Source organism: Dermacentor andersoni, chromosome 4 (genome assembly GCF_023375885.2).
Source record: "Dermacentor andersoni chromosome 4, qqDerAnde1_hic_scaffold, whole genome shotgun sequence".
In the NCBI taxonomy this organism is placed as follows: Eukaryota; Metazoa; Arthropoda; class Arachnida; order Ixodida; family Ixodidae; genus Dermacentor; species Dermacentor andersoni.
Genome location: NC_092817.1, coordinates 136,175,600 through 136,203,180, shown reverse-complemented (window position 1 = coordinate 136,203,180; position 27,581 = coordinate 136,175,600). Strand labels below are relative to the sequence as shown.

Here is a 27,581-nt window from a genome sequence, read left to right as displayed (position 1 = left end):
TGATAATAGCTGAGTTTCACATGAAAAGTGCTTCCTTAAGCCGTGCTGACAAGGGTTAAAAATTAATTTGTTTCTAGGAAATTAACCAGGTGTGAATACACGATATGATTTAGAATTTTGCAAGGAATACTGGTTAATAAGATAGGGTGAATGTGATAGGGTGAATGGTCTTGGGTGAATGTGTAGTACCTGACTTGTGAACAGGAACCACCTTCCCATCTTTCCAGTCGTCGGGTAGAATGGAGTGCTGTAAGGACTGTTCAAAAATTTTAGAGAGAATAATAGATGAATACACGGCAGTAGATTTTATAATTTTCGACGTGATCTTATCGGGTCCTGCAGCTGAAGATATTTTTAAGCCGCTAATGATATTTGTTACACCGGCCCAATCTATTACAATGGGATCCATTGGTGGCAAATTCCGAACCGCTATCAAAGGGTTACAAACAGGTGACACTTTATGAAAAACTGTGGCCGTCTAACGCAAAACTATTCCAACATGTTTTTATTCCTATCTCCTGACGTCAAATTTGCGTAACCGCCGACGCAAGCATCTGGTGGTCACCCGCATGGTTGTCTTATCAAACCAATGAAATGCTCGCCTCGTTCATAGGAGGTCGCTTTTGTTTGCTTGAAAAACGAATAACATTGCCTGCGCTGAGCGGCTTGTCTGATGTAAGTGGCTTCCAACAGGCGAGGAGCATGCTCAAGTGGAGAGAGATTCGATGGGGCCGAGCCACTGCATTGAACATCGATAACCGGATGAAGAAGGTGGTGCCGGCGTCTGCGATTGGTCCGCCTTCTCTTACTTAGCTTGCGGAGGCTCGGCAACAATCGCGGCGGCATGCAACGGAACCTTAAGAATAACGCTAAAACGGATCCTCAGCAAAAGAGAGTTGGCAAAACACGGTCGTAAACGTGCCGAAAGTTCTCCAAAACGTTACACGGCCACGCAAATAGTTTTATTACACCAAATAAACCCTTGCTCTCCGGCAGGGGCCAGTACCCAATGCCGGAGCGATCGGCGGCAGCCATCTTTATTCCTTTCGGAACGGGGCAGCCTGCGGGTATTCTGAAAAAATTTCAGTTTTGTTCGGCATATTGATGCATATTTAACGCGTACGCGTCACTTTGACGCGGTAAGGTTTTGCGGTTGTCTGACGTCGCGGAGGAGGCAGCTGAATTGGGGGCAGCCTGAAAACTTTTGACCAATAACCGAGGGCTAATGGCAAAAAGGCGTCGAATCAGAAATAACTATTTTCGTTTTGTTCGGTCAAATTATGCGTAATTAGGGTTCACACGTCATATCAGATGGGGAGCTATCGCGGTTTTCGTAACGTCGCGCGACAGACAGATGATGTGTGGGTAGTCTAACAAAGTTTTTCACTAATCGCGGTGGGTTGATTGCGGAATTGGAATAAAGAAGCTTGGAATAATTTTACGTTATAGCGCCTCTGATGTGAAAGCATTATTCAGCACAATGGAGCATTCATCGGCAGGAACAGCGATAACGGAATCTTCTAAATGTATTTGTCTGTTAAATTTGCCGCTAACAACGCTCCAAAATTTACGAGTGTAACTGCGTAAGTACGAAGGAAGAGCAACAGGAAAGAAAACGTGTTTTGATTCAGCAACCGCCAGAACATAAGCAGCATTAGCGGCTTGATAATATTACCAACGTATAGCGAGGTTCGATCGTTTCACGCATCGAAACAAGCGCTTCTGTTTATTGCGTAGGCAACGTAATGTTGTATTGAACCACGGGGAAAGTTGGCCAGATTTAACAATTCTTTTGGGTCCATAACGATCGATAAGGTACAGTAATTTGCTTTTATACCTCGACCAGTTTTCGTTGACCGAGCGCTGATCAAACTCAGCAATAAATTCATCAACAAAACTTTGCATTTCTACAGTTAGCCTGAACATCGGCTCTAGAAAAATCACGGATATGCTTTATAGATTTTTTATACAAACACGAACTTGGATATCAAAATGCAACACTATGTGATCACTTATTCCTGGCGGATAACTTATTGCAGAAACAAGGTCAGGTGAGGTAGTGAGGATCAAATCTATGGTGTTAGAGCAATTAGGAGTAATGTGTGTTGGTTGGTGGAAAAGCTGAGTGAAGTTGAAATCAGAACATACGTTCATGAATTGAGTTCACTCAGACGAATTGCGTTCTAAAAAAAAAGTTGGGATTTCCATTTGATGTTAGAGAAGTTAAAATCTCCCAGAAGGAAAAAGGTGAATTCGGATATCTTACAAATAATATGTTAAGAATATCGTGAAGATCGGAACAAAAAGAGGATGAGGCAGTAGGCGAACTATAGCATGCGCAAAAAATGAAGTCACGAGAGGAAAAATTTACACGTACAGAAATCAGTTCCAAAGAAGAGGCAACACTAATAACTGAAGAGTTGAGCGCATCGGCGATGCCACTTAAAACGCCTCCGCCCGAGGGAACGTCGCGATCGTACCGATAAATGTTGTATGCTTTTTGACAATCTAATATTTCATTGTTATTTATTTTTGCTGGCAACCACGTTTCATTGAGAATGATAATATCTGCCCCGCGGAATATATCTTCCCCGCACAATAATAATGACTGAAATGACTTGCAGGGACTACTGATGACTATAGGATATGACTAACATGTTTAACGACGACTTGTAATGACCAGAATTGATTACAAATGACTAAAAATGCTTAGTAGTGAGCAGCAATGAGTAATAAAGACTGAAATGACTTGTAATGACTAGTAATGACTACTAATTACCTATATATCTAAGGACGAATTGTAACGACTACAATTGATTACAAATGACTAACAATGCTTACTAATGAGGCGAATGATAAGAGGAGGAAGACTAGGATTTCGCCGTTCACCTTTTAAGAGAGATCTTAAGGGGCCCTGTAATTTTTTTCCTAATGCCACCAAACATCTTGTTTTACAAGAATATAATAATTACATGTGTTCGTTTGACCAATTATGCACGAATTTTGAATACATAAGCCGTCACGGGACGGTCATATTTTCTTGTGGCACTCGCCAAAGAATGCTTACTCATTAGAAGTTAGCGAACACATAATATAAAAATTATTGTCGCTAAATAAATATTACAACAAAAGTAGGACTTGAGAAAGCAGAAGCATGAAGGTGGAGATATTATCGAATTGTACAGTATATCGGAAGAAAGGGCTTAACAAACGTTTCTCTACTTAAAAGCCAGGGGCGGAATAACTAAGCTGTTGGGTTCGTACACAATTTATTCGCCTATTAGTTCTTACGTTAACATGCAGGCATTACCGAAGTGGCAGCGCATTTAACTTGGGACATCGTATGAGAGAGAAGAGAAGGCAAAGCTGCAATTAAACGACAAGAAACGAAAGACGCGCGGTCAAGTGATAGCATGATCGCACGTCATGCATTTGTAGTTGAGGCCATATTCTTACGCCTAATCACTACACACCCATATTCGACGGCTTCCGTTTCCGGATGTCTGCTGCAGCACCGACAAGTGCAACCACGCTCTCGCATTCACCGCACTGCCACCAAAAGGATAGCAATGGAAGGGTTACGCGTTCTTATAACATTTCAGCGAGACACACAAATGATGGAGGAATAGTGAAATACTTGTATTTGGCTCTGAAAGAGACGCTCAAGCGGAACAGTTTGCAGGCCAGGTTTGCCATGCTACACCACCTGCAGAATCATCACCACCACCATTATATTAAAACTGACTCAATCTCTTTATTTCAATACTAACTACACGAATGAAGAAAGAAAGCTGCATAGCGTATAGATTACATTGCCTAAAGTGAAGGCGACCAGCACCCGCATGTTCATCGGTATGGTATGTGATAGCGCTGCACACGGTTGCAAGTGCGATTCTAATGTCGTGAGTGCGCTCAATATCAGCTCCCTCGGTAGTCGGTACCGTCTAAGAGGCTGTGTGAACGATATAGGAAAACACCAACCGACGGCGAAACGTGCATTCCCTTCACACGGGATCCCTGTCCAAGCCTAGGAGAGGTATAAAAGATGCCCTACAATAGAAATGTTGAAAGAAGTAAATCTGCCGCCCCTCGCACATTATGACAAAACTTCGCTGCGGAACATCCGCATATGCAAATTCCTCTGCCCATCACACTTTTACATCGTACCAGCGATCACCGCTACATCTTGAGTTCTCCTCAGCTGATAAAACACAATGATGCCTCGCACTAGGCGAATAGCTTATTTTGCAGGTTCAGGCGGCCGCATTCTGACAGAGGCGAAATGCACAAAGGCGCGTGCACTGCAATTTTGGAGACCGTTAATTAATCACAGGTGGGGGACGTCAGGGCCTGGAGCCCCTTACTACGCTGTGTGTCATAACCGAGGTGGCAACCCATAGAGGTCAAGGCTAGTCAGTGAAAATCACACGATGTTGAGCGGCAACTCTTCCATAAGTTTACCGGCACCATACGACCAGACGTTCAATTGCACTTCGGAATACTGCGCAGCACCGTACATGAAGTACGTGTCGGTTCAACATTCTAGATGGTTTCGGATAAAATCAGTTCAAGTTGTCGATCTTGTGACCCTGACGGACTGTGTTTGTTCGGAGCAGTCACTGCATATATAGTACGAAGACAAAGGGTGGGAGGGGGAGAGGGTGTTTTTAATCTGCGACAGACATCGTTCTGCAAATATAGGAATCTGGCCTCGCATTACCAAGTGAACTGTGGCTCAAAAGCAACAGTGCGTTAAAATTCCGGCTCAATTTCGGATGCTGTAAAACGTCATCAGCCTATTGTTACGTCCATTGCAAGACCAACGCCTCTTAAAGCCAACCCTATTTTCATTGACCTGCGCTGGCGGACTCAAAGTTGTGGCTGCGAATTTCCTTATTTTATTGCCCCACCTAATTTTCCGCCACCCTCGACAGCGCTTCCTTTTTTATAACGAAGCGCCGATTATGTACCATACGAATTACGCGGCCTGTCCTGTTTTCCTTTTGATTTCCATGGCGACCACCTTTGTTAGAGCTCTGATCCACACCGCTCTCTCGCTGCCTCTTAGCGTTAGGCCTACGATTTCTTGTCCTTTCGCTTGTTTCTGCTGTGCTTTTCTCAAGCGTCATTGTTAACTGTCAAGCTTGTGCCCCAATGATAGTAACGGAAGAATGGAAGGATCGTATACTTTTCTTTTCAGCGATGGCAGCGAGCTGCAGGTCATGATTTGGTAATGCCGGCTGCATGTGCTTTGACCCAATTTCAATCTGCTGTAAATTTCCTTCTCACAATCTGGTTTCCCTATAAGTTCCCTATGAGACACGCTGAACAACTAAATACATGTTTCCCTCGCTTAAGCGTTTATTTTGTGTGCGTTGAGGGCACAGCCAGCCTGTTTTGGCGCAGCCCACGAAGATGGGCGTGCTCTTAATTGCTGTAATAACGGGCGCGTATGGTTCTATAATGTTGATGCTTCATTTACGAGCAATAATTAGTGCAGTGCATTCGGTGGCCCTCGACGGCGATACTACGCAAATATCTCAAATAGAGCAATGATGCAATTGCGCTTCGCTCACGATTTAATAATTCTTCATTCAAATCAGTTCGTATTGCAGGTTTTCACAACTACTAAGATGTCGAAATAGAAATTGCAATTTATAAATTAACAGAATCCTTAATTACGAGGGAACTCTAGCGTAAATGGTTGATCTGGGTTTCAGCTTTATATCTCAACATCTGTTGTATATCTTATGTCTATACCTGGCGCGTTGAATAAGAATGCTTTTCGCGTTCACCTGGGGCAACTTTTTCACTGCAGCCTTCTTATTTGTGTTTGTCTTTGAGAACCCAATTTTAGGCTAGGATGTAAAATTCAATGTACTTTTCTGAGAAACAAAATATAGTATTATCATGAAATTTTGCCAAATAATCCACGTGATAGTGGGTTTAATTCGAACATAAAAAATGCTTCAGTTCCTAGAATCATCTCCCTAGAAAAAAAAATATCGTCCTCACTTCTCACGTACTTTAAGGGAGACTTTTCAATTAATATTTTTTTTCAGGCTACTTTCAAGAAATTTAAGCGTATCTAAGAAAATTTCAGCGTAATCGGTCGGATAGTTTTATAGGAAAGATACATCAAAGTTCTAAACATAAAAAAAAGTGATTTTGAGATAAAACGCATTTTATGTTTTTTAAAAGGCTTTGAGCGCTCCTGTGCGCTCAAAACTGCACGATTTGTCTTCACACAGAGTGTGTTACTTTTCAGTAATGAAATCCAAAAATCATTTTTTTTGTTCGATTGTCCGTAGCAACCCCCCCTACCCCCTTCTAAGAAAAGTAAACAACCGCCACTATTCCCCGTACAGTTCGCTCAGATGATCGCGCTTTAGGTCGCGTTCAATTGTTTGCGAACAGGTGCGAGTCACCACCACCATGTAATGTTTGTTTTCTCGCTCAAAGCAATCATTTTTTTTTACGCTTCTTCGGCAGGCTGCTATAATCATACCCCTAGGCTAACCATTTGTAAAACAAAAGAGCGAGAATTGGTAGCGAGAGTTCCAGTATTCTATATGACGTCGTCGTTATATATGCATTTTCAGCCGAGTGTGTCAGGAGAATGTGCACATTTCTACTTTTACGCTGATTCATGTACTCAAATCATAGCGAAAGCTGTATAGATGGGATTCTGCCTCAACCTGACAGAGAATACACGTCCAATAGCTCCCTTCTATTGTAATCAGTGCCAACGCAACATGCAGTGGCAGCTTATGTTCAATAGGTTAGAGAATAAACGCCATAGTAGAACGTACGTTACGCGCGCAAGAAATTGTTTTTTAGAAACCTCCAAATCAACAATAACCATACGCCCGAAAGCAGTACAGTTTTTAGTCAGTGGCTATTATTTCAAGTACCGATCGAAACTATCGCAAGACGGCCATTTTGTTAGCGTTACGGTAAAATATGTGACTGTGGCACTCGCAACCAGACTTGGATACCAGTTCGCAATTTTTTTTTTGTTTGCGTCAGTTTACCTAAATTGGAGAAAGCTTTTTTCGCGACATATGATTCGCAAGATCAGGTGGCACAGAGCAGGACGCGCTCAACGCGGCCGGCCAGCCACACGCAACGAACCGTTTAGTCGCGCCTTGAATTAAGCTTCTTTAGCCGTTCATACATAAGCTGCCGAACACATGCACAAAATAGCCGACCAAACGTACTCTGCAAATAGCGAAATAAATGTGCTTGGCCGTATGATGCTACGGTGCATTAGATCTGGGTGTCGACCGACAACGAAGACGCCTTGCTTACTGTGATTTGCCATTACCAGATCTAAGTGGCGAAAATGTTTTCGGCACTTGCAAGGCACGGCGAAAAGTTTAGAAAAAAAATTGATGGAGAGGAGAAAGATATTGTCAGCAAAGGCATGCATTTTTAACTAGCAAGTGAACCCGGCACTGCAGCCTAGAAAGCAGAGAGGTTACTTCAGCGCAAACGCGGAGAGTTGCCTAACTTATTTTTTTGAATTTGTCGTGTAATCCACTGCCTGAAAACTGGTAAGGCTTTTGTCGCGTTATTCTCGTTGATTTACGCGTTTCGAAGGCCGGTGAAGTGCGATCTACGTATGTTTACCCTTTCGTCTTGTCCTATTACTTATTTAACGTTTAGTGCCATTTATAAAGGCCTCTTTGGTTAGAATAGCGCACCCTCCGCTAAAGCTAGCTCCGATTGCTGTCGAAATGTGCCGTACTCCTCGCTGTAGTTTGTGAGGATTGGTAGCCCGCAGATTTGATAACTTATATGTATGCGTGTATGATACGCAGCTGTCGACGCACTTTAACCTCCAAGGTCGGTCCAAATAGTCCGCGAAGTTTCGGCTGAAAAGCGGTTTAGTACAAATTGTCACCGACATCAGCAAGGGTTGTTATAGGAGCAGCAATTGGAGCGCGACTATGTTTGGAGGGAACAAATGCTGGGAAAGTGAAAAAAAGCGTTTTTTTTTTAATTCAAGTGAGGCACAATTAGATTTATTCAAAGAAATGAAAATTCCTGATCAATTCTATATATTCGTGACGAGTTAAGAAAATACAAGTTTATTTAATTTTGATATCATTAATAAATGCATTTCTTTTCAGCGTTCATCGTTACAGGGTGCGTTGACGCCGCTATCACTCGCATTGCAATGCGGCTCTTGAAATGTGGAGAAAGGCGCGCTCATAATGTTCACCTGTTGAAATACGCCCACCTCAAATGCTGTGCTTTTTTGCTTGTCGAAGTTTGTCTAAATTTGGTGACGTGTGTAGCTTCATCGCTTCTTAACCTGTTCAGTCAAAAGTATTGAGTTACGACCGCAAGATAATTGTGTAGTTGTTTTCGTGGGACTGCGCTGACCGATGGGCTTGGCATCCGACGGCAGGATAAGCACTCTGCCCCTGAAGCTTTCATCGGCCTCCAACGAAAGTATGTCCTGTGCTGAGGTGCGATTTCGACAACCACACGGCTGGCCTTTTCATGCGTCGCAAACAAAATGACGTCACTTCTGTTTTTAACGGATATGGCGTCATATTATTTTTTATTCCGCCGGAAGTGTTTCCTCCACATACATATTGCGCTGTTACGTTTCGCCTACAACGCGCGGTAATGCCGGCGCGGATGCAACTGACGCCGGGGCTTCGTTCAAAGCGGCGGACATTTTGGCCCGTTCGACGCCGCCGCAACGCCTCCCCGCCAAGCGTGTCCAGGCGTGTTTCAGTGCCACGTGTCTTCGTGTGTGCGTGTGTGTGTGTGCCCACGCTTGTCAAAGCGCGGCAGCCGGGGAGCGGAGCTCCCCAAGTGAGGGTTGGCGATGCGTCACTACACTCGGTTCAGCAGGTCTCTCGGCTCGACCGTGCGCGCCGTCGTGGGCTCATGCTCCGCCGTCCCGTGACCTTCATCCCGTGACCTTCCCTTTTGGACCGCGACGCCGAGAGTATAAGAGCAGCTGCCCCCGGACGCCAGGAGAGAGGCTCCGATTTGTACTGTTGAGTTACGTGCTCTCCCGTCTCTCCACTTCGGTCGACCTGACCGGCCGCTCTTTTGCTATGTTAGAATAAACAAGTTGTTCTGTTACCAGTCTTCTCTTGCTTTGCCGGGACCTTCGGATGCTTCCAGTGCCCCAGGCCGCCAGGCCAACGCTACCCTTGGGGCTTGCGACCCATTGGCAATAACGGGCGTCAGCACCGAGACCCCAACAACTCGTGCCAGCGGTGCGATTCCTACAGCGCTAAGCCCCATGAACCGCCGATGAACCGCGATGTTTTGAACGTTTGGGTTCCTATGGAAGCTTAGCTACCAGGTATATTTACCTTGGAACCACTGTACTCTGAAGATCGTGCTATGTTTCGCCGAATGCGTTTGGCGAAGAGCGTCTTCATATATGGATCCGCCACTGCGCTGCAGCTTTAATGCAAGAAGTTGTATCGTTCTGGCCTATGTCCGGCGTACCTTTGGACCCTTCGCTTGCTAAATAGGAATGACCCCTTTTTAATAAGGCGCTTTCAGCCATATAGCGTGTGGTATGGTACGTCGCTCTCTCCGCCTAACGCAGTACATCAAGTTATTTATAATGGAAGTGATCCCTATGCTAAGGAAAATGATGCATTACACCATCGAAGTGATTTGCCCCTTTGTTTAGTATCGTGGAGCGGGCGACACGCTGACCATTCCAAATTTATGGGTTCGGGAAACCTGCCCACTAAAAGTGTTGGACGATGTTCAGCAAAATTGGAGATGCCTGAGCCAAGTTGTTACCAGAACATCCATCATCATTTTTACAACACATCGAATTGCAGTGGTGATTCATACCAGGCATCAAACAATCAAAGGCAGATATTCCTATTTGAGCCAGTCATCTCTGTAAACTGGGTCATTGAAGAGGAGATACAACTCAGACTAGCATGGCCCATGTATCGAGAGCGCCTCGTTTTCGATGATAGAAAAGAATAATAACATGCCAGGCACAGGGCCACCGTATGGGGAAAAATAACGGCGATAATCAAGGCAATGAAAAGCAGCATAGAAAAGGAAGAAATGCATTTGCGATCAGCCGAGGCAGAAGACGCACCTATAGGAACGAGTCTGCGATGCGCAGCTATCGTTAAAACCAATTATAGGATTCACCGAATTGTGTTGATAAGGAATATAACACAGTGCAAAGTACAGCTCGCCGTAGATTCAGTACACGCATTCTTGTCGAATGACAAGAATACTTCTTTTCTGTCACAATCTGTTGTATCCTACGCGCTTCTTAATACTCCGTGGATGTGGAAGATAGAGACAACGAATGCACCAGGCATATAAGAATAGTGCAATCTTCACAAAAAATAATATAGATTTGCGGTCTCTCTCTATGTAAGGCCTAATATGTATTGCATATTCTGCGCACAGTTTAGTGACGCAAATGATGATTGAAGCGCGGGCGATAACTGTTGAAGCGAATATTCGAGTTATTGACGTGCTGCAGTAAAGCTTCTACTGTGCATAGTGTAGCAAACATATTAAGTATTGAATAATTATTACAGTAACTAAGCCATATCTAAAAAGATGTATTTGTTACTTCTTTTTTCTCCAAGAATACTCTCCACGGAACGAAATAAATGTTAAGAGTTTGTTATACCTTTTCTTGATGTGCAATAGGTTTGTGCATTGCAGAGATAAGAAAACTAACTTGGCGTTGTACTAAAACAGAGGCACTAATAAAATGTATGAAAAATAAGACAAATCAGTTTATCTGCCCCCATTTATTTCGACTTAACTGGAAATGCATTTTAATCACAGCGTCCCATTCCCGCTGATGTGTCGTGCCCATTGTGGTTGCACGTGTGTGGATGTGACATGAGCAAATGCCGGCACAGCCTTTGATTTTCGTGACCTCATAACATTCTACAGACGCCGATATTTACTGCCCAGTGTCGCGGCTTCTATGCTGCGAAACAAAGAAGCTTATTAATCTATCCTCTGCAAAGCTGTGTATAGTAGAGATAGCTTATGTAGCTTAAGTAAATAACGCTTGAAGGATACCATAGCCTGAAGCAAAGCAGCCAAGTTGTACATCTATTAAAATAGTTCCAAACTTCACGTAAACTTGGCAGCTTCGCAACTGGTGCAAAAGCAAGGATAACTCTAAAATTAAGGTAGAATCTTTTACTGATCTAATGCTAAAACCAGAAATAGTAAGGAAGCATACTGCTGATGTCGATAGCGGTGTTCGTTGTTGACGGGAGGAGCTATGGTTGACATGTTTGGAGGAAGTGTATGAATGCCTCACAACAATGGTGGCGGCAGCGGCGAGACTTCAATGGTGTGCTAAATATAGAATAACGACGCTGAAAATAAACATGTTGCGACGACGACGACAGCTTGATCTAGATAGCGTCCCAAAAACTAAAACTGGAAGCATTACGATGGCGGTAAGACTACGTCGGAATGAGTATACCGTCAGGACGAAGGGATCACTAGTGAGGCACACGCTCGCTTTTTCTCAGCTCGTTTACAGACGCAGGCCAGACACTCCCTGGATTCATCATCATCATCATCATCATCATCATTATCCACCTGGCTACGCCCACTGCAGCGCAAAGGCCTCTCCCATACTTCTCCAACTACCGCGGTCATGTGCTAATCGTGGCCATGTTGTCCCTGCACACTTCTTAATCTCATCCGCCCACCTAGCTTTCTGCCACCCCCTGCGACAATTCCCTTCCCTTGGAATCCATTCCGTAACCATTAATGACCATCGGTTATCTTCCCTCCTCATTACATGTCCGGCCCATGGCCATTTCGTTTTCTTGATTTCAACGAAGATGTCATTAACACGCGTTTGCCCCCTCACCCAATCTGCACTTTTCTTATCCCTTAACGTTACACCCATCATTCTTCTTTCCATAGCTCGCTGCGTCGTCCTCAATTTGAATAGAACCCTTTTCGTAAGCCTCCAGGTTTCGGCCCGTAGGTGAATACTGATAATACAGAGCTGTTATGCACTTTTCTCTAGAGGGATAATGGCAACTTGTCGTTCATGATCTGAGAATGCCTGCCAAACGCACCCCAGCCCATTCTTATTCTTCTGATTATTTCAGTCTCATGATCCGGATCCGCGGTTACTACCTGTCCTAAGTAGATGTTCTCCCTTATCCCTTCCAGTGCCTCGCTACCTATCGTAAACTGCTGTTCTCTTTCGAGACCGTTAAACATTCTTTTAGTTTTCTGCAGAATAATTTTTATACCCTCCCTTCTGGTTTGCCTCTCCAGGTCAGTGAGCATGCATTGCAATTGGTTCCCTGAGTTACTAAGCAAGGCAATATCATTAGCGAATTGCAAGTTACTAAGGTATTCTCCATTAACTTTTATCCCCAATTCTTCCCAATCCAGGTCTCTGAATAGCTCCTGTAAAGACGCTGTGAATAGCATTGGAGAGATCGGATCTCCCTGCCTGACGCCTTTCTTCCTTTGGATTTTCTTGCTTTCTTTATGGAGTACTACGGTAGCTGTGGAGCCGCTATAGATATCTTTCAGTATTTTTACATACGGCTCGTCTACACCCTGATTCCGTAATGCCTCCATGACGGCTGAGGTTTCGAGTAAATCAACCGCTTTCTCGGAATCAGTGAAAGCTGTACATGAGGTTTGATTATATTTTGCACATTTCTCTATCACCTGATTGATAGTGTGAATATGGTCTATTGCTGAGTAGCCTTTACGAAACCCTTCCTGGTACTTTGGTTGACAGAAGTCTAAGCTGCTCCTGAGTCTATTTGCGATTACCTTAGTAAATACTTTGTAGGCAACGGACAGTAAGCTCATCGGTCTATAATTTTTCAAGTCTTTGGCGTCCCCTTTCTTATGGATTAATATTATGTTGGCGCTCTTCCAAGATTCCGGTATGCTCGAGGTAATGAGGCATTGCGTATACAAGGTGGCCAGTTTTTCTAGAACAATCTGCCCATCATCTTTCAACAGATCTGCTGTTACCTGACCATCCCCAGCTGCCTTCCCCCTTTGCAGTGCTCTCAAGGCTTTCGTTACTTCTTGCGGCGTTACTTGTGGGATATCAAATTCCTCTAGACTATTCCCTCTTCCATTATCATCGTGGGTGTCATTGGTACTGTATAAATCTCTATAGAACTCCTCAGAAACTTGAACTGTCTCTTTCATACTAGTAATTATATTGCAGGCTTTGTCTCTTAACGCATACATCTCATCCTTGCCAATTTCTAGTTTCTTCTTCACTGTTTTGAGGCTTCCTCCGTTCCTGAGAGCATGTTCAATTCTATCCATAATATACTTCCTTATGTCAATTGTCTTACGCATGTTGATTAACTTGGAAATTTCTGCCAGTTCTATTCTAATTATACGGTTGGAGGTTTTCATACACTGGTGTTTCTTAATCAGACCTTTCGTCTCCTGTGATAGCTTACTGGTATCCTGTCTAACGAAGTTCCCACCGACTTCTATTGCACACTCCTCAATGATGCCCGTTAAATTGCCGTCCATTGCTTCAATACTAAGGTCCTCTTCAAGAGTTAAAACCGACTACCTGTTCTGTAGCCTGATCCTGAATTCCTCTATTTTCGCTCTTGCCGCTAACTCATTGATCAGCTTCTTACGTACCAGTTTCTTCCGTTCCCTCCTAAACTCTAGGCTAATTCGAGTTCTTACCATCCTATGGTCACTGCAGCGCACCTCGCCGAGCCCGTCCACATCTTGTATGATGCCAGGGTTAGCGCAGAGTATGCAGTCTATTTCATTTCTAGTCTCGCCGTTCGGGCTCCTCCACGTCCACTTTCATCTCGCTTGCGGAAGAAGGTATTCATTATCCGCATATTATTCTGTTCCGCAGACTCTACTAATAACTCTCCCCTGCTATTCCTAGTGCCTATGCCATATTCCCCCACTGCCTTGTCTCCAGCCTGCTTCTTGCCTACCTTGGCATTGAAGTCGCCCATCAGTATACTGTATTTTGTTTTCACTTTACTCATCGCCGATTCCACGTCTTCATAGAAGCTTTCGACTTCCTGGTCATCATGACTGTATGTAGGGGCGTAGGCCTGCACGACCTTCAATTTGTACCTGTTGTTAAGATTCACAACAAGGCCTGCCACCCTTTCGGTAATGGTATGGAATTTCTGTATGTTACCAGCTATATTACTATTAATCAGGAATCCAACTCCTAGTTCTCGTCTCTCCGCTAAGCACCGGTAGCACAGGACGTGCCCGCTTTTTAGCATTGTATATGCTACATTTGTCCTCCTAACCTCACTGAGCCCTATTATATCCCATTTGCTGCCCACTAATTCCTCCAATAGCACTTCGAGACTCGTCTCACTAGATGACGTTCTACCGTTAAAGGTTGCCAGGTTCAGATTTTAATGGCTGCCTGCCCGGACGCAGAGATTCTTAGCACCCTCTGCGGCGTCACAGGTCTGACCGCCGCCGTGTTCAGTTCCTTCGCAGCTGCTGGGGACTGACGGCCAGGCTCTGATTGTTGTATTCATATTCCTCCCTGGATTATTCGCTCTAAAAATGCAAATCCTATCACTGTGGGAAACGGCATATGTGAAGCTGTGGGGAACCGGCGATAGAAGATGGTGCATCTTGACAAGTGACGAGCAGCGGATTTCGGCAACGAACGCTTCCGCAACCGTCAGCACAGTTGGCAGAGAAACGCGACACAGTCTTGCCGCCGACAACTGCTCCAAAACATTCAGACACCGGAAAGGTCTCTCACTAGAGCCGGTGCGTCTCTAAGGACATTCGACGAAAGAAACTCTCCGGAACTTGTTTGTGGGAAAGTACATGAATTGAACATTGAATATCCAGTCATCAGAAGCGTAAACAGGCTGAAAAAGAAAATCCACCGACGATTACGATACTCCATAAGGCGAAATTCGAGCACAGCTCAATATGTGTTTTGAATTGCTCCGGTTGTGTCGCTCATTGCTGAGAAAGAAAGTGTCACACGGGAACGCCTGGCTACCGTGGAGCGCATTCTCTAGCGGCGGCTGCGCAGGCGAAGTAGCACATGGGCAGAGGATCCGAAGCCCAAGCCTGTGTTTTGTTTTTATATGTGTGCTATATGTCGTCATCGGCAGCCATCTGTCGGCGCACACTACTACGGTGTCATCTTGTAGCGTGTATACATAGTGATTCAGAGGAAGGAGAAAACACACTATTTTCTGTAACACGTGATGGTGTACGGGTCAGCTTTAGGGGGACGGGGAGAGACGTAGAGAACAGTGAGGTAAGGAGGGAGAGGTAAGCATGATGTGGGAAGGCTCAGCTGCAGCAAAATGTCATGGCAGTGCACCGCAAGGAGCAGCTGGCGTGGAGTCATCTACCAGGTGGTGAGTACACGTGGTGAGTTTCGCGGTTCTGTAATGAAAGGGTCTTGCCTAATCAGATTGGATAGAGGTGGCAAGTAATTATTCCATACGTTCTAATTTGCGCTACAACCAACAGTTATCTTGGAATTTGCAGTAGCACATATATAAGTAGAGCACGAGCTATTCCTTTAGTTTAGATTGCGTGACTGACAACAGTGCTCAGCGCTATCGTTTCCATTTAAGCGATTTCCGCAACGTTTAGCCCATGTTTGCCCAATTGAGAGCTACACTTCGACTTTAGGCCGTGTTTAATTCTTCACTGTCACTACAACATGGCATTGCGAGCGCAAGGCCGGTACCATATCGATTGATATAGCTTCGTGTGACAGTGTGAGACAAGTAAGCTTACAAATTGATCAAGTATTTAGCGAAAATTTAATTAACTGATAAGGTACTAAGAAAGTTTGTAAAAAGCTTTCGGATGCCAAGATATCTTACAACCTACCACCCATTGCAACTTCAGCGATGTACCGCATGCTTGTCCTACGATTTCGTGGCGTTTAAGCTGAAATTATTTTCGAACAGTTTCAATATTGTGAAACACATACGTAATTGGTTAGTGCTGATCTTTACTGCAAAAATATTATACCATGGCACATTCATACCATTAGGAGTGTAAATGTTTAATATTAAACAGCCTTTCTTTGTTATGTTAATTTTTAAACTAGACTTATCATAGAACCAATTATGAATTTGCCGCAGGCACAAACGATATAATCCTTCCCTTTCATACCCCGCACGCGGCCTGCATGAACGTTCTCCATAACCATACCCCTCAAAGAAGGTATTGAAAGAATGAAGGCATAAGTGAAGTGATGATAACCGAAGTTTACTGTGTCCCACGAAACAAATTACCTCAAGGGTAGCATAGTCCGCTGCTAGTGCTTTAAAATTAATCGGATAGAAGAACGAGTAACGTTGCACAAAAGTTTTGCAGAAGCTGACCTTTTGTCGCCATTTTGTAGCAACCATTTCAGGGTTTCTGATTTTTGCCATTTGCTAGCCGAAAGCCACGGTTAAGCATTCGCTAGGATCAGTCACTGGGTGAGGCTGATGAAAAGAGACGATTAGTTTCAAAGAACAAGAATCCTCGTAAAACAGGGCCCCTCTGCTCGTTCGAGCTCGTTACTACGGGTGCGCGGGTCCAGAAATTTACACGATAGTATTTACTCGGCTTGTAATATTATAGACATTTCACAAGCACAGGCCGACAGCTTAGGCAAAGGTACGTACTGGTAAAGAAATGATTCAGAAATAGAATAACAGTACAATATCACCCAACGAAAGGGCAAAATGATGATGATGAAAACATTTTATTGAGAGCGAAATGGGAGAGGAGTTAGGAGAAGGGTGGCGGGATTCTTATTCAGGAATTCCGTCGGCTAAGGCCGCCGCCCTGGCTCTCTCCACGAGGGCTTGCATGTCCTTGAGGGTTGGGCTTGACGGAGCTCCTACCCACCCTTACCATGTTGGCTGTTGTATAGTGCGTATTAGCCTGGCAGGCCCATACCATATGGCAAAAATCTGCTTCCTGGCCGCAAAATTTACACTCAGCTGAGAAGGATTGTGGCTCGATAGCATGTAGCTTAACTGGGTTTTTAAATGACATGGTTTAAAAATAAGCTCGGATAGAGGAGAATAAGGCACATGGCGCCGTGCTACGCAGCCAAACAAATCGATAAAGCGATTTTGTGCCTAAAGCTGGAGCGCTCTTGCACTTGGCGCAGCTTCACACTCCCGAAATGAGCCTCTGCAGGCTACTGTTGCACGATGATGCACCAGTGCACTGGGAGATGCAGCCTAAGACATCGCACAACCATCGCTCATTCTGTTCGGTCTCGTCAAGCCTTACTCAAAGAACAGGAAACTATGATCGAATCACAAAGGCAGCAGTTGAACATTGCGGTTGCAATTAGGGTTTCGTGCAATCCACATCGTTTTGTTCTCAAGGTCACCCTGCACGGAGATCGTCATTCCCTCATGATTATAAGTGACCCCTGCGCTGTGCTTTTATTTGGTCCGCACTGATGTTATACTACAGATTTCAGGCCATTTTGTATGACAATAAAGATCATATATAAAATGTTCGTGTTGACATTGCCATATGTAGGATGTCTCAACTATCATGCACCAAAATTAATAAATATGCAAATGCCATGTTTTGGGCGTCTTGATATGACATGATGAGGCTAATAGCGCACGAAAGGACGAGGACACAGAAATATGTGGTACACACAGATGCTGACTTTCAACAATGTTTACCTGGAGTAAGAGAACCACATATATAGACATCGTCAGGCATTGTCACAACTGTGCACTTCGCAAGACACACCTATCTTTACGCAGATTCATAGCAAATACTAAGTAGCTCGTAAGAACAGAGATAATGTTGTTTGCTACCCGCCGTGGTTGCCTAGCGGCTATGATACTGGGCTGCTAAGCTTGAGTCGAGGGATCGAATCGCGGCCACGGCATCCGCATTTCGATGGGGGTGAAATGCTAAAACGCCCGTGTACTTAGATTTAGGTGCACGGTAATGGAACCAAGGTGGTCCGAATTTCCGGAGTAACCTACTACAGCTTGCTTCATGATCAGATCTTGGTTATGGCACGTAAGATCTCGTATAATTTTGGTGTTGTTTGCCATCGCTTGGAGATATTTAGATTATTTTTTGCATTGCGCCGAATGTGTAATTAAGTGGAATGCAAAAAGAAATAATGTATCTCCGAGCGACGGCAAATTGTAACATTTGGTTCTTTTCAGCTATGTGACATTCTCCTATATTTAAATCTCGGTGCATGACAGTTGGTGCATGACATTTATATGATATATATGTTAAATCCGAAGGTTAGTCCTCTGCAAATGATTGCTTCAAATTATACTTGATATCTCCTGCATGAAATATAGGGTCAGTGTGTACCGGGCTTTACTGTGGCGTTTGGGAAATGCTTCTCTCTCAGGTGAAAAAAACACACCTAACAAAATATTTTGAAAGGAAACTTTGCTAAGTGTATGCAAGTTGTTCTAATAATGACGATATCTGGACGAGGATGAGAGTTTCGTAAGTCACAAACATCATGGATTCTTCTTCAAAAAACATAGCATGAAATGCACAGTGCATTTAAGCGAAATACTCATCTACCACCTTCATGCGAAATACAATTACCCAACTCATGTATTGCTTGTGACTAGCTTCAGCGACTTCTATCATAATCTGGTCAAATACCTTCATTCAGTAGCAGAAATAAATTGAAGTCTTTTAAGGGAAAGCTGGAAGTCAACTTGACATGTTTCGTCACTATGAAGGTAATGTAGTCGGCGTGACAAATCCAGTCTGTCAGCGCAAAGGACGCTGATTCGCTCCAGAGCAGTAGAGCTGAAATAAGGCCCAAATTGATGGTCGCCATTTGGCTTAACGACCTGTGGAGAGACGGAAGCCCCATTTTCTTTTCTTTTTTTCTTATCCTGGGAAGTGGTGTGGATAAGGTTGCGAAAGGGCGGCGACAATTGCCGACCGTGCCGAATGATTGGAGCCGAAATGTTCCGCTGCTCTTGATTCCATTACAGACTTCTCTTTCCGAATGATCCTAACTGTGCTCGCGATGACAGGAGCTGCTGGCACTTGGCGCTGTCTGTCAGGACGACGCACATTGTTTGTTTCACTGTTATTCCCTACTGAAGTTATCATCAGTCGTTATCATGGGTATTTGCAATATACAGTGTTTTTGCTTACTTTCACGTAGGCAAGATTACGAATACTAGTACAATCGTTGTGTCGATGGTGAGCTTCTAGTTTAACTTGAAGCAATTCGTGACTAGTTAACCCTCAAAATGTCCAAGTTGAGGCCTTTTTAAGGCTCCTCCCCCACCAACCTCGTAGAAACAGCATGAGTTGCGAGTTCGCCGCTCCCGCAACCTGCGCACACGCGCGCATAACACAGGGTGAAAGCCACAAACATCGTTGAATACAGCGCAAGGATATGCGGAGACGCATAAAATAGTTAAATAAAACAACATAATACATATCATATATGCATGCGTCGTCGTGGACAAGGCATTCTCGTCCTCGACCGCCTCAACACCGACTTTGACCCGTTCACAGTGACAAGCTATTAGGACCCTTTTCGTTCCCGGGTCTAAAGGGTAAATGTGGAGGAGGATCGGAACTATATAGTGTATCGTACACTCCAGCGCTTTCTATGGGTCGTCCTTTTCAGCACTTTTGGTCGGGAATGCCGCTCTTGCTGGGAGTCCGTGACCAGCTCTAACGGTCGGTCACAAAGGCAGGTGACTAATAACCGCCTTTACTATATACATATATATATATATATATATATATATATATATATCACAGCGAAGTAGACGCGCGTATGAAGCGGTTTATTGACGTATCGGCCGGACCCCGGCCGATACGTCAATAAACCGCTTCATACGCGCGTCTACTTCACTGTGAATATTTACACGGGCCCAGAACTGCCTTTGTTATGGTATATATATATATATATATATATATATATATATATATATATATATATTGGTGTGTCATAAGCAGCCAACAGACACTGACACCAAGTACAACATAGGGGAAATTAATTGTGCTTAATCAATGAAAATAAAGGAACGATAAATTAATGGCAATTAAAGTGGATGAGAAAACAGCTTGCCACAGGTGGGAACCAAACCCACAACCTTCGCATTTCGCGTGCGATGGTGTGCCAGTTGAGCTACCGCGGCGCCGTTTTCCCATCCACTTTCTTGGGTATATATGTGTCCTAGAAGTACCCTGGGAGTGTTAGCCAGCGCCACCACTCACAGACCTTGGCGGCGGACGTGGAACGTCCTTTTTGCCGCAGGCGTCACGAGAACGTGATTTTTTTGGGTGAAGGCAACTGGTCAATAAACCCACATATGCTACCTGAAGGCATCAATGTTGCCTGACTCGAGACCCTCGTAATGTAATAAACTAGAAGAGAGGGGGTTAACCGAGGGTGCCGATTTTTATTAGTCTTATCATAAGAAGCCAACAAACACTTACATCAAGTGCAACATAGGGGAAATTAATTGTGCTTAATAAATGAAAATAAAGAAACGATAAATTAACGGGAATTACAGTGGATGAAAAAACGGCTTGCCGCAGGTGGGAACCCTGAACCCTGCGAAGGAAAAGGCGACGGTTGTGGGTTCGCTTTATATATATATATATATATATATATATATATATATATATATATATATATATATATATATATATATATATATTTATTTATTTATTTATTTATTTATTTATTTATTTATATATATAACGAGAAGAAAGGGGGTTAACCAAGGGGCCCGATTTTTATTAGTCATATCATAAGAAGCCAACAAACATTGACACCAAGGACAACATAGGGGAAATTACTTGTGCTTAATAAATGAAACGAAGAAATGATAAATTAATGCAAATTAAAGTGGATGAAAAACAACTTGCCGCAGGTGGGAACCGAACCCACATTGATGCCTTCAGGTAGCATATGTGGGCTTATTGACCAGTAGTTGCCTTCACCCTAAAACATCACGGTCTCGTGACGCCTGCGGCAAAAAAGACGTTCCACGTCTGCCGCCAAGATCAGTGAGTGGTGGCGCTGGCTAACACTCCCAAGGTTCTACTAGGACACATAAACACCCAAGAAAGTGGATGGGGAAACAGCGCCGCGGTAGCTCAATTGGTAGAGTATTGCACGTGAAATGCGAAGGTTGTGGGTTCGGTTCCCACCTGCAGCAAGTTGTTTTTTCATCCACTTTAATTTCCATCAATTTATCATTTCTTCATTTCATTTGTTAAGGACAAGTAATTTCCCCTATGTTGTCCTTGGTGTCAATGTTTGTTGGCTTCTTATGATATGACTAATATATGTATGTATATATATATATATATATATATATATATATACATAATACGCTTTTAGAAACCACTGAGGCCACACGGGATTGGCTGTCAGAGCCGTTAATGGTGCGTCATGGCCTAACAAGGCTCGTTAACTGCAGGCCACAAGGAGCTGATATTTTACATGTCACAACCACAATATAATTATGAGTCGCACAAAAGTGGTGGACTCCGGAATAATTTTGACCGCACCTTCACTTAGCACCCAGTGCTCGGTACAAAGGGGGTTTTGCGTTTAGCCCCCATCGATATCCAGGCGCCGCGCCCAGGATTGGACGCCATGCCCTCGCACTTAGCAGCGCAATGCCATAGTCCATAGGCCACCAGCGCAGGTCTGCCTGCGTACTCAAGGTACGCATTGACAACAAGGCAGAACACAGAATAACCAGAAGAGACCACCAGAATTTTTTTGGACATTGACGAAATAATGTATTGAACAAGAAAGCTTACGGATCTGGCATAATACTAAAAGGTGCTAAAACAGCCTGTTACATATTTTACCGTGTATACAACGCAGCCAAATGCAAACTAAGTAATGAATAGACTGACGCGTGTGTAGAGTAATTAGCCATGCCCTCAAGTACATATATGAAACATGACTTGAAGCTGAACGTTATTTCACGAACTCAGTCGAATCAGTTCTGCGGAAATCCACAAAGTCAAACATGGTTTACGATATGAGAGAAATTCTCACCAGCACACAGCAGAATGACAATGCAAATAAAGCGCAGGTTTAAACCACCTAAATATTTCTCAGAAGTAAAGTTTCACAGTTGTTCCTTTTCATGAATTGTCCTCCACTTTCCAGATTTCCGCAGTTCTGATTTTTCATATTTATTCGGTACACAGAGGTGTCGGTCAACTTGCTTTTGCCCAGGGCACTGCTAACCTCCTATAGTTAGCTATATTTACATACAGATTGCGACAAAAAGAATTGCATCGCTGCACATGGACAGATTTCTCATCAACTGCGACGTTGTCGTTCCTAGAAATTTGTATGACTGTCGTACCAAAGTGCCCCTAAGGCGGGGATAATATTTTATTCGCTTTTATGACGCCCGATGTATGGGCCAGCGTGCTCAGATAGCAGTTTTATCGAAACTTTCTAGATGCTTAATGTTGTGTCCATTAGTAAAATAACATTCAAAGCATTGTTTTCACCATCCTTTTCAGTTTCCACAGAATGCTACACAGCAATACAACCAGGAAAAATAATAAATAAGTAACAGGTACAGTTTTGTGCAACATTTGTAAAATGCAGGAAGGCATTTCGCTGCAGTTGCCATAGACAACAGATTACATTTTCCTTGTCCTTTAGGCAAGAGACGAACACGAACCGTGACTTTATGTGGTAATAAGTCGCCCCTTCACGCCAAAAACGTGCACGTGCTTTAAGCAGACAATAACTATTTTAGGAATTAAGATACAGCAGTAACTAAATTAACCTCATCCATTATTTTTATTTAATGCACCTTTCAACTATTTTGCCTGCCTTCAATACATATATTATTCTTTTGTGAACGCATTGTAATATGAAGTGGTACGGAATTGGGAGGGAAGAAATAACAAACATACTTGGTTACACCAAATCTGCCGTTCGGATGGTTCTGAGAAAAAGGGGGAAGTCATTTTCAATCGTTATCTTAAGAGACCGATTTCACGAGAAAGTTTAGCAGACATTTCTATGCCATAACAGAATTTTGCTATTGTCTCTATGAAACAGCTTTTAAAGTATAACAGTGCTTTAATTGATCCTTCACGTCAAGCTTTTGGGACCACATTGATTGTATTGTTGTCAAATTTGATGCTCGTTGAAAATGACCCCTTTAAGTTGTCGAGCGCGGTTGTATGGGAAGGGATAGCCATTGATTTTCTTACAAGTTTAATTATTTACTAACGAGAACCACGCATCTTACTGACAATGAATAAATGGCGCAAGAAGGCAAAATTAAATAGATTGGTGGGGACAACATCCACCCCTTTCACGATGAATGCTCATGGCACGCATTCATCACACAAACACATTTGCGTGTATCGATACATAAGGCTTCGACATTTACGTCATCGCCGTATAACGTCAGTTATCACGTGTTACCAAGCATCAGGAGAAGGGGCTGTCATTGAGCACATCTCCCCGAGGGCCACAATACTTTGAGTGGGGTGATACCCTTCCAACTTTATGTCATAGCCGGCCCTGCTGTCTGCAACTGATACTGAATTGCCTAAGCAAATTAATCGACCAGTATTCGCCCAAGAGCAGACTGATCAGCTGCACAAAAAGCAACTAAAAACTAACGAGAGCCAAAACAAGAATAAGGAAGCCTATCATTTATTCAACGGAATAATAAAGTTGTCCTGCGATGATGTTCTAATTGCACATAACATACCGTAATTTAGATTCTCACTTTTGCTTATCCGCGTAGATTTATCAGCAGCATAAGGAATCTTATGCTTTGGACGTCATAATAAAATATATGATTTTGACGCAACCACACTAAGAGTCAGGGTGACGAACGACAAACCTCTCTATTGTGCTACCAAAGTACGGCTAAAAACCAACAACAAATGCTGCCTTCGATGTAGATTGCTTTCCAGTATATAGGCGCATGACCCGATTAAAGACCGAGTGGAACGTAACACCTTCAGAGTGCAAACATGGGCGAAGTGCATATGTTGGCAAGCTCTCATACTTTACGAGATATATGAATTCACCATTCAATTCCTCCACGAAGCTATTCCCGTCATTCTCCGTATTACGTTAGATATTCCTTAAAGTACTTGGCTGAGGCATTGGCAGCGTTTGTTATCTGTCTTTTTACTTTGTCTTTCTATTCGCAACTTCGTTGCCTATTTGCTGCTTTTATTTCTTCCTGCATTTCCGCCAACTAGCCTTTTTGATTGGGGCTATTCAAAAATGTTTGGCGTCGTTCTACAATACCAATACGCAGATTTTTCTTGCGTGAAAGAAAGTGCTTCGAAACATATTGAGCCGCTTCTGCTTTCTGCCGTTTCTGGCCAGCTATGGGAGCCGTGGAAAGCTGTCGCGGCAATCTCTCACATCGTTAATTTAAGTACCAAACAGCTGCCGTAAGGTGGCGCAGCAAGCGATGGGCATGATGACCGCAGTTCTTTCCACTCACTTGAAATCTTTCCCTAACACTTTTTTTTTCGCGGTGGAGCCGAAGCAAGAGGGACAAATCACCTAATGGTACTATCATAAAGCAACTTAAATGACGTCATTAGATGCCTGTTGACTACATCGTGAAGAAACGTTTTAAAGTTACCTTGTAGCAGTCTACTTTGTCTCCAAGTTGCGTGGTTCTGTGCAAAGGTTACGATAGAAGGCCCGACACACGACCAATGCTGTGGGCAGTACAGTCACTGCCCTTTCAGGGCATTCTATGCAGCAAATACTGGCGTGTGCGAACTCCTACTCCCATACTTGTTGTTATAGCGATAATAATAGCCGACACAAATGTGGTTTTATTAGCATTTTGTAGTTCTTGTATTACGATATCACACCGTGTGCTACTAGGAATTCGCTAACTCAGCCAACAAGAGATGTCGATGCTGCCATGTCACAAATTCTGGAGCGAGGTTCGAGTCTTTTTTAGCGAATAAGGTTGATAAGATGCGTATCTAGTAAGAAGTGAGACACATATATGTTTTATGCCGCTTGTGTCACGGTGGCACATACCCTTTAAGAGCAACGTCGTCCGCGGAAACGCCAGTGCGCTATAGTATGCCTGAGCACGACGGTCCTGTCAGCAGCGGAGGGCAGTACATTGGCCCGGCTCCACCATCAAGCCGGTTTGCCGTGCGTCCGCTTTGCTTAGTTGTTTATGCAGGCAAACGGACACCGCCTCTCTGCAAACCCTCTAACTCTCCGCAAGCGAGCTGTACACGCGCCGTCGATAGCGGGAGAGCATGATGACAGCGCGAGCACGCCTTCAATTTATGTAAAATCGAGGACGGATGTCGAGAGCTAAACTATATATCTTGTTTTGAGTATTTAGTTGACTAACGGGGTGTAGGTTTTTTGATTCGTTTGCAAAATTAACCCCTCTTCTTGTAATCTGCGGCATGACTAGTTGAAGTAGTTCGCCCATGCATTGAGAGCCTTTTCTGCAGTATCTGTATTTCAGTCATCTGTAGCGCGTACTCTCTGTTTTGTGTCATTAATATCATATTGAGAACATACAATAAAGAAGCACTAGATTTTGTTCATGTCAGGCTTGCTATGTCTGCCTATAGGTGTCGTACTGAATTGGAGTGTGATTTCTAGGACGTTGACGTTTTCATATTTCAATCCACAGGCGAATATTTATTTAAAAAATTTCTATACCACCAATTTCGACTACCACTTGGACATCTTGAACTTTCTGTGAAGAGACATTTACTACGGTATAACTCGGAAAACAAGACGCTGCCGGAATTTAGAGGTCGTCTATGTGGTTTTACCTCTTGACTAGGAGTATGCCTGAAGATAACTTTAGGCGATAAAGAACGCCAGGCTGTATAAGAAAGTTTTTTTTTTAGTTTTTGCTGCGTGGTCGCTGCCATTGAGGACGAGCACACGACAGGCAGTGAAGCACAGAAACGCGCCGGCATTTCAACGACTGCACTTCCATTTTTGCTACCACGATAAAGGTAGAAACTAGGATGCGGGGAACTTCTGATGGCGTTTGTTCTGGCCCCATTCATCAAACTGCAACGTTCCTGACGCTTTCACTAGGCGAGCCAGCTCGAGATCTACAAGCGAACATCGAAAGGCAAGCGAAAACGTTTTCCTAGAGTACGCCTTTCCCAGGAAGTTTCCATAGCTAGCAAGCTTCACCATGGGCATCGATCAGGAAGAGCCACAGAGACACTAAAGATGAAATGATCTCAGGCATGGCTGTCGCAGTAGAAAGCCATCAGGTTTCTCTAGTGAAGTTAAACATAAACTTCTTGAGTTTTATTGGTGTTATCTCATTGCATAAATCAGAATGTATGCAAGGAAGCAGTACACACGCACATTCATCCTTTTGGTTGCAGGCAATAGAAGCCCAAGCCAATAGCCTAATATAGCACTGAATTTCGACCCTCAAAGTAGAGGCAGCGAGTTCACGTCCATCCGTTTTACGCAAACAGGGATGTCCCATAATTGTATATAATACATACCGTGCAGTCCGCTCGTAGTTTTCTGTAACACACCAAGACTCGTCCATATAAAGCCACTTCGTATTCTAGCATTTATTTACAGATATGTATCGGATAAGCTCTTATAACAGCTTAAATATGTACAACTGGCTTGTACTACCGGCTGGCAGGCCCGAGGCACTCACCCTGAATGGCAATAAGTCAAATCCTGCAACTGACCTGCGTCAATGCACACTGAATTCAAGGCCATGCTGAAAATCCAGATAACAATGGTGTTTATTAACAGAGACATATCCCTTCTAATTGAGATCTTCCCTCAATCTCCCAACCCTTCTACCCCTCACCTCACTCCTCTCCTGCAAATAATTTCCTACGACAGGCACATACACTCTTATCCTACCGTGCGTCTTCTCTTTCTCGCATCACTTTACTCGGGCAGCTGAAGCTGTGCTTGGGAGGTTTCGAGCCAGGGTTGCTTTAAACCAGCTGTTGCCTCCGCTTGGAAGTGGCCGAACCTTCCACTGGGAGCAATGTGTCCCTACTTTCTCTTTACAATGACGGAAGCAGATGCCTACCGCTTGGTATAAAATGTCCAAGCATGCAAGCGGACTGCTTCTCTCGGCTACTGCAAGCTGCCCTTCCCTACGTTGTCATATCCAGATATGATCGCAGGTTACACATCACTTGCAACGAAAAACTGCTTGAATTCATTCACAAGCCCCACAGCCATCATATAAAACACACAGAATACAAATACACACAACTTGCCTTAAGGCACTTCTTCATCACTAAGAAAGCAGTGGCCTTGAAAAGAGGTTCCCCAAATTTCTGGCTTTGGGGAACCCCACGTTCCTTCTTATGATGCCGCGGCCCCCACCCTCCCCCCCGCCGTGTTGCCACCGAATTTCTTACCCACGACCTCACGATAATTGCTGGCAGAAATGAAGCTGTCTGACGATGACTACCGAAGTGCGGAAGTAGCGGTTTTATTTGTTAAACTTAAACTCATTTTTAAATCCACCCAAAAGAGATGAAGTCGGATACGTTTTCGTTATTCGCGGAACCCTAAAATACTGTCCACGGAAACCATCGGT

At 43.8% G+C, this 27,581-nt stretch overlaps 1 long non-coding RNA gene and 1 other non-coding gene across 2 annotated transcripts in view; one reads left to right on the top strand and one right to left on the bottom strand.

Annotated features, from left to right (window-relative positions):
* Positions 1-27,581, bottom strand: part of LOC140217133 (uncharacterized) — a 192,625-nt gene that overhangs the window by 1,235 nt on the left and 163,809 nt on the right. The gene's annotated exons all lie outside the window — the stretch shown is intronic.
* Positions 21,110-21,182, top strand: TRNAS-UGA (transfer RNA serine (anticodon UGA)). Its single transcript has one exon. It is a non-coding gene; the product is annotated as a tRNA-Ser (tRNA).